The sequence below is a fragment of the Centruroides vittatus genome, unplaced genomic scaffold (genome assembly GCF_030686945.1).
Source record: "Centruroides vittatus isolate TY-2023 unplaced genomic scaffold, ASM3068694v2 contig_19, whole genome shotgun sequence".
NCBI classification, from domain to species: Eukaryota; Metazoa; Arthropoda; class Arachnida; order Scorpiones; family Buthidae; genus Centruroides; species Centruroides vittatus.
Genome location: NW_027121169.1, coordinates 4,180,165 through 4,192,999, shown reverse-complemented (window position 1 = coordinate 4,192,999; position 12,835 = coordinate 4,180,165). Strand labels below are relative to the sequence as shown.

The 12,835-nt window shown below is 29.0% G+C and overlaps 1 protein-coding gene across 4 annotated transcripts in view; it reads left to right on the top strand.

The window, feature by feature from the left end:
- Nucleotides 1-210: 210 nt before the first annotated feature.
- Nucleotides 211-12,835, top strand: part of LOC136970159 (SCY1-like protein 2) — a 136,522-nt gene continuing 123,897 nt past the window's right edge. For all 4 annotated transcript variants that reach the window (XM_067264568.1, XM_067264567.1, XM_067264566.1 and 1 more), the window contains exon 1: nt 211-456. The gene's annotated coding sequence lies outside the window, so the exon portion shown is untranslated. The remainder of the gene's footprint in view (nt 457-12,835) is intronic.

Sequence of the window (12,835 nt, the reverse complement as noted above, 5' to 3'; positions counted from 1 at the left end):
TAACAAAGAAACATTATATATATGTATAAATTTCAATTTTATTTACAGTTAAATTCAGCGATGTTCAGCAAAGTTTAATTATAAAGAAGAAACGTACGGTTGGATGGAACAGGTAACCTACCTGTCTGTCTCTACAAACGCATCCATCGTACCTCCCTGTTAACAGTTTGGTTCGATCCTGTTCACCTTGACGAACGGTGGCGCTGTTATTGCGTACCCAGCAAACGTTGGTTGCAAACGTTTGTCAGTGTTCTATCCTCGGTTACCTTATGACTATTCGACTTTAGTCGTCATCAATCGTTTTAACTCAACGTTTGACAATCGTCATCATCGTCCCACTCCCAAACAGTGCTTTGTGTATGTTACACTGGGATGTAGAAACTATGGTTTAACAGAAGACCCTTCACGGGATAAGATAAACACAAATCGAAGGTGCATACAGTGCACTCGAGGTAAGTGGAGAGAGCGCGAGAGAGACTTGTTGCACGTTCGAACAACTCGCAACAAGTTTTGCAATATCGAAACACAAATAAAATGTTAACTTTATATGAAATTTCGAAATTAAAGCAACCCCCGTGAGTATTTTTTTTTCTGTCTACATCATCATTTTAATCACGGGATATTTTTTCGGAATTTTTAAAAATATCCCCCCCTTGCCGTCATTTTGGTAAATATTATTTTTTATCTATGTATTTTTATGGCGGTTGTGTATTTTTTCGAACTCTCACCACGTGTGAAATTTCAAAAAAATAAGCATTTTAACACGAGATTTTATTCAATCTAAGCGTTTTCCTTGTATAATATTTATTAAATGTAACTTTTCTGATGAACTTGCATTAAAGAATGCAATTTTATGAAAAAATTCAATTGTCGCACCATTTTGTATGCAAAAAAAATTCGTTTTGTTAAGGGAAAACGATAATATAACGGGCGAAAATTGAGCTAATTTCGCGGCAAGATTATTCAACTCGAAAATTTCGAATTTGGACCGCATAAATCAAAATATTTGGACATTAAATTGACATGCCCGGGAAATTCGTGACGAGAACTCATCATTTCGTGAACCTTCTCGAACCAAGAAACAACTCTTGGTATGTACGACATACATACAAGTTCGGTGCCTACATACTAATGGCGACGTTCTCATACTTTTAGAGTCTCGTGACCCCGCGTGAAGCACGCCGGGAAGTGCTGCAGAGTGTCGACATCGCCTCAACTTCATCGTGCGTAAAGAGTAATCGATACGTATGGCCTAAAGGAACCATAGTGATTTTAACACTTTAGGTATTCTAGTCGGTATCGAGAAACATATTTAAACACATTGGAAATATAAATAATTCGTAGAGCAAACGTTGGTTTCTATGTGCGTATCACGTAGCGCCCTCTTTATGAAACTTATAAATTAAAAAATTTATTTATATAATATTTAAAATCTCTTGTATTTTTGTCATTTTTAATATTATAAATAAATAAATAAGGCTAATTTTAATGTTTTGGCTTTAGTATTTCAGATATTTTATGAAATTAAAAGTAAATTTAATGAACTTTGAATTGAGGACGCTAGCATTGTTGTCAAATAATGAAGTTTTATCATAAATATATAATTATTATTTTTAAAAAGGTTAAAAATAGCAGAAAATTAACAAATTTTTAATTTATTTTAATATTTTTTTTCTTACATTTTTTAAAATTTTAATTATATATAAATTATCTGCTTCATGCTCTGCAATTGTGGCATCATAAAGCGCCTCTTTTAAAAAAATGTAAAAAATTAATTTTTGTTTTCTTTTGCAAAAAAGCAAAAGAAAACAAAAATTATTCGTCTTAAGATTAAGTTTTTAATTTTTTTTTAATTTTATAATTTTATACACATTTTTATATTATAAAACTACTCTTCAACAACTACAATTTACGAACTAACAATTAAATAAATTTATGATTATTGTTTTATTAAGAGGGCGCCATGCGAAGCCAACATAAAAGACACATGGCGAAGCTCTTCATAAATAGTTATAAGCTTAAAATACGGGAGAAAGTTTTAAAAATGGATAAATTTAATAATTTCTTTTATATTTTTAAGATCGATTCAGATGTAAATCGCCTAACTTGTTCTTTCTGCTACAATGTCGGCATCGTACAGCGCCTCCTCTAAGAAACTGCAAAAATTAACTTAATTTTTAAAATTGTTTTTATTCTTTTTATTCATTATAAGGTAATAATCGGTTAAAAACGCGTAACGTAAATAAATTTTACTTTAGATGATCATTGCGTAACGTTAATTTGTAAACTCTATACAAATTTCATTAGTGGCCCGTGGTTACAGTGTTTACGATTTATAATGGACACGCGCTCTCACTCTTTCTCTCCCTCTTCATTGATGATTTATCTTTCGTGACAATCTTCCTAACGTTAATAGGATCAATTATATCCTTTAAGAAGCCTGCTCTGTATCCCTTATCTTGATAAATTTATTGCGTTATTTTCTGCCGATCTCAGCTGATATTTTCGGTTAGAAAGTTCTTATTTTTTATTTCTATTTTCTTTATTTTTATCTAAAAATCTTATAAAACTATTTTTATTTTCTTGAAAAAAAAATTATTTTAAGATTTGTTTCTTCTGGATTTATTTTCTCTATTGATTTTCAGTTCTTATATCTATAAATCCTGTAATGAAACATGAAGATTTTTTCAAATGGAGAAATCTTGAAATTTCCTTTGTAAATAATATAATTTTTAAGTTTGTTATTTCGTATGGGATCAATTAATTATGCTGAAATAATTGAAACACGCATCATTTCGCTCGTATGAAGGATTTTCTTACGTTGCAGATATGTATATTTTAAATGAATTTTAAAGTGAAATTTATAAAGAATAATATTTAAAACTTCGATTTTAAATTTAAAACTAATTACTTATGCTAATTTTAACGTTTGAAAAGTATTGTTTCGCTTGTGTAAAGAGCTTTTTCGTGATGGCACACCTCTTCCTTGTTGGAGACACTTTCGCATGGTTTTTGTGAATTTTAAAGAGATTTATCAAAAATAGCGTTTTAAATTTATTATTTTATCATAAAAACAGTTAATTATGCCTAATTTAGTGAGTTTTATATTACGAAAAACAAAAAAATATCATTCCGCTCATTTCATAGCTTTTTAGTGATAGCACCTCTTCGTTGCTGCACACATTTCATACTCTTTTCATGAATTTTAAAGAGAAATTTATCAAAAATAATGTTTTAAATATGAAAAATAACTACTTAAGTTAAACAAATATGATAATTTTTACTCATTTTATTTATGTGAAGAGGTCAAAATTTTAGAAAACTAACTCAAGTGATAGCTTAACTTTTTAATTTTCGGTAGAGAAAGCAATTTTGGTTGGTTATAAATCCTTTATCCAGTTTATTCAACTTTTCGAGATTATAAATTATATTTATGATTGTTATGTAATGAAATATTCTTATAAATCTAAGTTATCCACCGTTTTAAGATAGGAGATAAGGATTCAGAGATGAAGAAGTGATCTTCGAAACGATTCAATGTAACTACAGTATGAATAAATAATTTAATTTAATCCAAACTTAAACATTCTTAACGAAGTACCTTCGTTCTCAAGCAACCAGTACAAATAACCCGAATTAAACTTGAAAAATTTGAGTGGTAACGGGTTACTATGGACGACAGTCGAAAGATCTCTTGAGGCATTTTGTGTAGTCAACAAAAAAAAACCCACTTAAATTCCTTTAAAAACCCGTACAATTAATAAATTATGAGATATTTTCTTCTAGATTGGTAAATTTTTTAAAGGAAATAGCTCTTAGGAAATCATTTTATCACAATATTTCTTCTAGGAAATTAAAGAATATTATACTCTTCGAAGGTAATCACATTTTTAGAGTATGATTAGAATACATTAAATTTCGATCGTAACGTGTCAAATTATGTTTTGAATTATATTTTTTGGTCTTAAAATTGTATCGTAAGTCGTTAGTACTCTTAGTGATGGAATTTCAGTGATAGCATCGGCAGTAACACGCAACGTAACGTGAAACGATGATGGATCTGTGGTAATACCTTTCACCATCTTTCTTTTTCTAGTGAGGAATGAGCTTTGTTTCATAGCTCAAATGTTAGAAATTTAATTCTGTATCTAAACTATAGCGTGTCTTCTTCATCCCTTTAAATTAAGAATAAAAAAACCTTAATTCCGCGTAATTTTTCATGAATAGAATAGTCCTCAAAAGAGTATAAAAGTTGGATAAGTTGGATTTCGTATTCAACTTTTCTAGTATCTCGAGGAAAAGTTAAATCTAAAAAAACCTCAACTTCTTCAAAAACACTTAAAAATTAAGTTTAAAGTTAAAAAAATGTTTTAGCTTTTAATACATTTGTAGAAAAACTGATGAAAACCTTTCGATGTCGGATTTATCTGAATGAATATGAATATTTAATCGAAAGATATCTTTGATGTTAAATATGAATTTAAACATATTTTTTCCTTACGTTTAAATTTTACTTTAAACATAATCATTTCATTAGAATTGCTATAATTGCTTTGGTAAATTACAGAAAATTACTACATTAGAAGAAATGAGATTAGTCCCCAAAGGATCACACTTTCTTAATTAAAGTCATTGCATTTCCTTACTCTTTAAGAACAGTAAAAGTCTTCTAGTAACTAACTTTTCGAACAAATAAAACTTAAATAAAAATCCTAGATAATCCTTGAAATTAAAGATGAAAATTTGAAGCAATAACATTTTCTCAAAGGATCCTGAGATACTGAAATTGTTGCATTAAAGTTCGTCTTTTAGAAGCTTATTCTAATTTTAAACTTAAATTAATATTTAACTTCAATTCTTAATTTAATAAACTTCCTTAATTGTTTTCTTTAATTGAATACTTTAGTTACACAGCTGTTTCAGTACTTTAATCTTTTGCTTATTCTTCTTATTCTTCTTATCGTACTTAACTAAAATTTCCAAGTTCACATTCTTCATCCTCTTTCTCGTTTTCACCAGTTCTACTCATATGTCATTATCATCGTCGTAACCATTATCATTTGACATGATAGATTAAAGGTTGATAGAGTAAGGCAAGACAATACATAGGCAATCTTCCAAGGGAAGTTCCCTTCCTTTGGCAGATGGACTTTCTAAGGGGGGACTTTCTATGGGAAACTTGTCACTATTTAGATGTTACGTGAAGAAAATTAGGAAACTTTACGTGGTCAGTCCATTGGTGAGGCGTGGGCCCTCGACCAACTATTGGTATTTAGTGATTTTATCCATTTCGCCACTGATGGAAGATGATGCTGAGAGATTCTGATACATGATGATGGAAAGTGATACGGAGGATTTACTGAATTATCATTATAAAAATAAAATGATTATAATAATTTAAGCTTAGGATTAAGTTTTGCAACCCTTTCCATACGTGTTTGAAAGTATTATATGCAAGTTTAAGAACCATTATTTGTAATTTCTTGAAGTTTGTCTCTTTTTTTAAAGTCGGAGAGTATTTTTCTTCACGAGTTTCTCCGTATTTGCTAACATATTCTCTGATAAGCCTTTACCAACTGATGAATGGTGCTAATATCTAAACCTCTAAAGGCTACTTTGTTTTATCAGAATATTCACTGCATAAACGCATTTAAATAGTTTCCATTCAGTACTACGATTTACTAATATCAACACTGTTCAGTTAAATAGATCACATTTTGTATTTAGTAGTTTATAAACTATCATCGTTTACTGTTAAGAGTAACGAGTTACATTACACAATGTTACATTTAAGCATTTTTAATTCGCGTAATTAACATAGATTTCCACCTACTTTTTCCAAGCATTTCGGATAGGACCAAGTATCGGTTCGTCGTCTTTTCACCCTTATAGCTTTATCATCAAAGCTACAAGAATCATACAGAAAGTTTCAAGCGACCTTCTTCCAATTCTTCCAATTTCTTTATCCCATAAGATCTTTATATATTCATTGAATTGTGTGAGCCACAAGCTTCAGCTAACAGAAGATCAATGTAACAATGTAAAACAACACTGACTAGATTTTTCCATTGTTGACCAACAATACGCTGTCCTTGAATATTTATTATTTCTATTACTCTCAATAGTTTGACAAAATATGGCTTCAAATGAAGCCTATATATCATTGATTCTGCTGCAAACATATAACTCCAAGGTTATTTCCACCGTTTTGCTGGGATGATTCTAATTTTCCTTCCATTTTCCGATCTTTTGACAAAATATTATACGTCCCACAGCCGTACTATCAGAGTCATCGTCAGAATTTTTATTTTTAGACCCTTCACTTGTGTGGTCTTCACACTCAGAAATTTCTTCACCACTATCAGAAACTTCTATAAGTATTTGGAATTCCGCATCACTTGGTACTCTATGCTGAAGCATTTCCAATGCAGGACTGGAATGGACAGTGCGAATTTTTCATATACAGTACTATAAGCAAGCACAATTATGAAACTAAAAATATAAAACTAGAAACAAGTATTAAAGCAAGACATCAAAAATTAGGATTTGAAGATTAGGAAACGACACTCTGTTAGGAAACAGAGTGCCGTTTCCTAATCTTCAAATCCTAATTCTTTTCGTTCAGAAAAACTATTTTGGAAAAAAAACCAATAAAGTTAAAGTAAATTATTTTTATTTATTATTTTTAAAAAATAATAATTTTCTGCTCCTTCCATTCGATCAATCAAGTACAAGCGATAAATCTAGAGCAAAGATATGCAAATTATTTCATTATATTATCAAATTTATTATTTTTTAAATAAAAAAACAAGTCAAAATAATAAAAACATGTTTAAAAGATTATATTATAATATTTTATTGTAAAAAGTTGAATCTTTTTAGATAGAGAAAAGCCTGTTTCTATACAGAAAAACATTTTTTTTAATCCTTTTCGTTAATTTATGTTGAAATTGTTGGCAAGAATTATTTACAGAGAAAATTATGACATTTAAAGTGATATTTTTGTTTAATTTTTATCATCTGATAACTCGCAGATAACTGATGTAGAATGTGTATAAAGTAGTACATTTATCATACTGTCATATCTCATGAATTAATATGGAAGGAGGGGGTGGAGAAAATGATATTTTTTAAAAAGGCTATTATAAAATTTCCAGAATAAGATAAATGTTTTAAATTTTATATCATAAAAAACGACTAAATTCACCGTTCCTGACAAATATTCTTTTCAAATTTAACAATGTTTCATGTTAATAATTGCATGATTCATTAATCCTTGACTGCACATTACATGTATTTTTTCGAACTTTATTAAATTGCAACTATTTTTTTGTATTTTTGCTACGTTATATTTTCGAAGTAAAGAGAAACATTCTTTCTTTCTTTTTCTTGCTACTGAGAGCACAAAGAGTGCCGTCTAACAATATAAATGAACCATACTTAATGGTATCTTCTATGCGGACGTTAAAGGTATGAGAGAGGGGGGAAGGATGGAGGGGAAAATGAATTTTGATGTGTTACACATGATAATCTAACATTATTAATAAATATATAGCATCTCTTAAGCAAAATTAATATATCTGTAATGTATTTTTTATGTACGGGGGTGATAATTAGGATTAAAAAAAACAACATTCCTGAAGGCATTTTCCGTATTGAGCTTCGCAAGTACAGAATATTTTCGAGTTTAAATTTAATATTTTTATTAAAAATTAAGTTATAAAAATATTAATTTAATAATTTATAGCGTTTACATACTTAATATTTAATTTTAAGATAATTTTATATTTATTAATTTAATTGTAAATGTTAATTTTGCACGCTTGTATCTACTATATAAGATCCTATTGTTGAAAAATTCTTTTGTATCCAACTATTAAGTGATAATTAGATGATGATATTATAGGATTCAATAATAGGATTTATTAATCCTCTTCCTATGTCGCAAATTAATCTTAAGAGCAATGGTATCGACTGTTAACTGATGTGTGGATCCTATTACTATGAGATCCAATTATAGGATTTATGGCACCCATGTATTAAGTAGCACATCCTATTGTTATAGGATTCAATAATAAATTCTGCTTCATATGCACGTGGATATGATCAATTCTATCATAAAATTATCAAACTATTGATTTATCAAACTCCTAGAATTGACATTCAAGTAAGGGTGTATTGCTTGAAATATTATAGAAACTGTTATATTTTTTATTTAAAAAAATAAAAATTAATAATGAAAAAGATTTAATACTTTGTAATGTTAAGTGTAAAAAATTTAATTGCTCTGAAAAATAATTTATATTGTTTTAATTAAACATTCTAAGTACTCCGAAGGTCCTTCACTTTGCTTTACTTGTATTTTTTAAAAGAAAATCTTAAATATTAGGAATTTTTAGTAAAATCACGTAATATTTTGTAAAATTTACTTTAAAAAATTTTATACCTGTTCTAAAGATACATTGCTTCATATTACTCTAATTATATTCTCAAGTGCTCTGTAAGTCCTTCACATTGCTTTAGTTGTACAGGAAAATATCAATATATTTAAAAATTTATTTTTAAATATTTTATTATATATTCTTCACAATGATATAATAATATTCATCGTAAATATTAAGAAACTAATTTTATTATACTTGCAATTATTTATTGTGACATCGTTACAATTCCCACTGTCGTCCGTCTGTGTTTTCTTAACCTCGAGAAGGCGTTATATAGATAAAAATCCAGAAGTATAGAAATATTACAGGCAAGAGGCCCCAATTGACTGTATATAAACTTCCAACGCAAACAGGAAGACATGTTATTTCAATTCAAACTTTCCCCTGAAAGTAGTTAATAGATGACTGGTATGAGTCTACTGTTAAACGAAAAGTATGATGTACAGTACAGGGGCAAGCCACTACTAATTTTAGGTGGGGAGCATGTATTTTAAATTAAATTATTTAAGAATGTGATTAAAAATTGCAGCCCGGCATTATATCGATGTCACAATAAATAATTGCTCGTTAGTTATATTTTGAATCAATTTAATTTAAAATATATGCTCGCCACCTGAAATTAGTACTGTAGTGTCTTGCCCCTGTACATCATACTTTTCCGTTAGCAATGGTGTCGTGACGGTCATCTATCTAACACCCTTTCAGCGGAAATTTTTTAATTGAAATAACGTGACTTCCGCTTTGCATAGGAAGTTCGTATACAGTTAATCAGGGTCTCTTGCCCATATGGTTTTATATCTAGTTTCAATTTTTATCTATCTGAGTCCGTTCTCGAGATTATGGAAGGACAGACAAATGGATGCGAGGAAAAATTTATAAGTTTGCAATTTTTCAAATTGCAGCCAATTTTTTTCTTAGAAATTTGTCCAAGAATTCGAATTTAGTTTTACACGGAATCCATCTTACCAAACATTTTAATGAATTAATTTAGTTTTATTTTTCTTAATTATCTTTTTTTAAATAATTAAATATTAAGATTAGAAATTTTTATTTTTCCTTTTTTTATTAAAGTAGTTAAATAAACACGCCTCAGAATGGACGTAAATTTCTAGTGAATAGAAAGACAAACAATACCATTTGTAACAAAAGTGTAACAATTGCTATTGTGATTTAAGAAAGGAAGGAGGAAAAAATATTAATTTGTTTACATAAAACGTAGAATATTTGATGTAAATGTGTAATATCAAAGAAAAGGATAAAAAATAAAAATTTCTAACGTATGCTTATCGAATTTCTAAATTACTCTGAAGTTCCTTCGCTTTGCTTTAATTATAATTAAAAGTAATTTATTTAAAAAATGCGTATTTGATTACGCTTTGGTATATTATTTTCTATACAAGAATTTTGTTCCTTAAAAATACAGATATACAGATAATAAAGCATTCTTCGCTCTTTCTAACACACCCTACCAGTCGCAGAATGAATAATACTACTGAACACTGGTGTCTCGGCTGGTTACTTGGAGTATTCCGGTCTTTCTTTACGCTTGTAATATTTAAATAGAGGGCTAGTTTCTCGTAGAAAGTCCCACAGTGTTATTCCCCCTTGGTAGATCGCCCAAGTGTTGTGTTGGTTTCTCCATCAAACCTTTGCTTAGATGCTTGCTTACTGGTATTGTTAATTGCTCTGAAGATTCTTCGCTTTGTTTTAATTATAATTAAAGAATGATTTATTTAAATACAGTAATTCATATTTAATTACGTTTTGGTGAATTATTTTCTGTACGACAATTTTATCCTTTAAAAAATACATATAAATAAATATATATAAAGGCAATAAAGCTTTGTTCGCTCTTCGATATTCGAAATTCAAATGGGCTAATATCCATTCTTATTCTTCATTTTTTTTTTTGATTTTATGATAAATATTCGCGCCACTTCCTCTTCTCTCCGCCATATTCTTCTTCCGTTAAGAATTTATTTAAAGAGGGTTGTGGCTCGTACTCGAGAGCAGCTGTTCTAACGTCGTTCTCGGTTTAAGATCCGTTCACTGTGGATAAATCTATAAACGTAACTTGTATAAAACAGAAAAAAACAATATTTTTTGTGCTGGAAACGTCTTAGAAACGTTCATAGCATGAGAAGATAGTAGAGAAACTCGTAGATATAATGCTTCAGTGCATATAGCCTATACGTAACTTGAGGACTTGATGACCCAGTACTACGCTTCTTTGTTACGTATTTTCAATACTTTAAATATTTAGAAAAATAATTTTATTGATTTCTAATCGAAGATAATGTTGGAATAAATGAGAAAATTCATTTCTTGATCGGTTCAATACGTCGAAAACATAATTAAAACCTTGAAGAAGTTTTGGATTATTGAAGTTGTTTTGATGGACGATCTGGTTTGAATGTGATGATAAATTCCTGTCGAGAAAATGTTAATTAGGTATCCGTGGCTGCCTTTACTGATGGCTTTTAGACATTCGAAATGAGAAGAAAAATGCCTATAAAATGCCTACCCAAAAATTTTTAATTGAATTTAAACTAATTTCAAAGTTTTGGTCGAATTTTGGTTGTAAAAAATTCATAATTCTTCTTTTAAAATGAAAATAAACATGATTTATTATTATTATTAATTGGAGCGTAAATATTGTTCAAAACAAATTAATAGAAATTTTAAAAAGATTTTAGATAAATTTATTGCTTTTTCTAATTTGATTCTTGTTGGAATGAATGTCGCAACGCTTCGCTTCGTAACGCGACACGTCTACTGTTACATTACCATTATTTTTAATTAAAATCCACTAATATATAACCACTAATTTTGATATTATTATATTATATAATTAACATTAGAATTGTTATTTTTATTTTATAATATAATAGTTTTTAGTTTGTTTCCGTTGCTGCCTTCGCTACATGTCGTCATTATTAGTAGACGATGTCACTCGTCTCGTTATCTGCAAAATTTTCAAGATTATGTGTGGTTAAATACTACCTCTCACTTGTTACTCATGATGGTAGAGCATGAGAGACAGACAAATATTGGCGAAACAAACACGTTATCTTTCATATGTAATAATACATTTCAGAATATCATATACAAAATATGGTATTAACCATAGATTTTAGTATTATACTTAGTGTCCAGCTGTCTCTAATATTTCTTAATAGCATAGCTCGACAGACAGACAAATAAGTGATACCCCGAATTGTTACACATATATAGCACAAATATTGTAACGCAAAATACAATAATTGTTTAGTTTTAAAATATGATTAAAACTAAATAATTCTCATATAGCATTTGTGACTATCTCTGGTGTTTCTCTCTCTTTATGATAGAGCATGCGAGACAGACATACATTATCGGAATAAATATAATTCACGTAACACATCTCAGAGTTTTTTGTATAAACTGGATATTTAACCTTATTTTCCGCCTATGAGTAGATTTGACATAGTTCCAATAAGCGCCAGTCTTCCACTATTGATAATAGAGCTCTGTGTCTGTCTCTCACGTTCTACTATTGATAATAAAGCTGTGTCTGTCTCTTGCGCTCTAGTATTAATAATAGAGCTCTGTCTGTCTTTCACGCTGTACTTTTGATAATAGATCTCTGCGCGTTGTTTCTTACTTATACGATTAATAAGAACTCTATGGCTGTATTATATTAAGAGAGCTTGTCTGTCTCTCACGCTCTACTATTGAAAACAGAGCACGAGAGACAGACAGATATTGGAGAGAAAAATATATTATTACAAGTGGCAGGTAACACATTCCAAAAATCCATTTAATATTTGTATAGGATGGAGGCAATATTGATAATAGTTTGATTACTATTTGCATAAGTAACTGACTTCAGAATCATAAAACATATTTTTTATTTGAGAAAAGGGAAGTAAGAAATTTTGTGTGCAAAGTAAACATTACGCCTACGCTTACTGAATTTATTGTATACGAAGCGTGACTCACGATAACAACGCGATTTTCTCTGCTAGGGATTAAATCTAGCATTAATACTCGAATCAAATATTTTTCTCTCTTAAAAAAAAAAATATATATATATATATTTCTTTACAAAACTTTATTCAGTACGCGTAAAATTCAAATATTTGTAATGCCGAAAAACGTAACTTTTAAATTTAAATTGCTTTAATTAATTTTAAAACGCGCCATTCTTGAATTATTACAAAAAAATTAAATATATACTAGAAATTTAAGAATAGATAAATTTTTCTAAGAAACCTTAAAGTATTCTTGGAAACAATATTAAAATTAGTTATATTGATTGATATAATTGTTACGTAACTGTGAAATTCTACAATATGTGGTGACAATGACTCTTGTTGAGTAATTTATTGTTGAATATAAAAATTTTGAAC